Genomic DNA, 1,058 nt, shown 5'->3' on the forward strand with positions numbered 1-1,058 from the left:
CACTGTGTCCTAAATATTTGGGTGTGTTGTATCTTCATTTTCATTAAATTCTAAGAAATCTTTTTTTTTAAACTGGCATTATTTATTTATTTTTTGGCTTGTGAAACTTCCTTAATTTGTTGATGTAGCAAACAAATTTCAACTCTGCTATGCAAATGACAGAAGAAATCTGCTCAGCAATTAACTTTAGCGTTCAATTTCATAAAGGCAACATGCTATATGTGAAAAAATTACTAACTGAACTACAGGTATTAAATACTGAAAAAAATTAACAGTTTATTATAATTTATCTTATTTAACAATCTAAGAAGTTCACGGCCATCAGCAGTTCCAGTGCAATTTCAGGTGCAGTTGGGAATTCAGGAATTTCAGTGGAGCTGTTAGTATAGTGGACCTTGTAGGTAAAATACATGCACACTTTCGATAGCACATGTGAAGGGATCTCTCTAAAGTTGACCTCATTGGTTTCATTCTCCGCAAACTGACCTGGACCACTCAACATGGCCTTTATTGTTCCTGATGTTAATGCATGTTCTCTTTTTACAATAAATTCATGACCATCAGAAGATATTAATTTCACATACATGGCATCAGGGCCTTCACAGCCACCATAGGTTTTCTCCTCTCCATCCATTATGTTCTTATAAAATTCTATTTGATCCCAGAGGAAATAAATAGTTTCCTGGCGAGGCCGAGAAGCAGTCATCTAGTAACTTGCATCCGAAGGAAGTGCTAAGAAATCTTTAATTTCTATCATTAATTCTTCCTTGACCAAGTTTTCATTGAGTAGTGTGTTGTTAAACTTCAATGTATCTGAGGGCATTCTGCCATTATTGTTTTTATTGAAGACCAGCCTTTGTCCACGGTGATCTGATAGGACAAATAGAATTATTTCTATCTTCCTGTATCTATTGATGCCTATTTTTTTGACAAATTATATGGTCAATTTTCGAGGAGGTACTATGAGGTACTGAGAAGAATGTAAATCCTTTTGTTTTATTATTTAATGTTCTATAAATATTTGTTAAATCCATTTAGTATATAACTTCTGTTAGTTT

The 1,058-nt window shown here is 33.5% G+C and overlaps 1 pseudogene across 1 annotated transcript; it reads right to left on the bottom strand.

The window, feature by feature from the left end:
* Positions 1-258: 258 nt before the first annotated feature.
* LOC148000464 (elongin-C pseudogene) lies at positions 259-664 on the bottom strand (annotated as a pseudogene). Its single transcript, XR_015639733.1, has one exon. The product of XR_015639733.1 is annotated as an elongin-C pseudogene (transcript).
* Between the last annotated feature and the right edge of the window lie 394 nt (positions 665-1,058).

The sequence above is a fragment of the Rattus norvegicus genome, chromosome 16, assembly GCF_021556685.1.
Source record: "Rattus norvegicus strain SHRSP/BbbUtx chromosome 16, alternate assembly SHRSP_T2T, whole genome shotgun sequence".
Classification (NCBI taxonomy): Eukaryota; Metazoa; Chordata; class Mammalia; order Rodentia; family Muridae; genus Rattus; species Rattus norvegicus.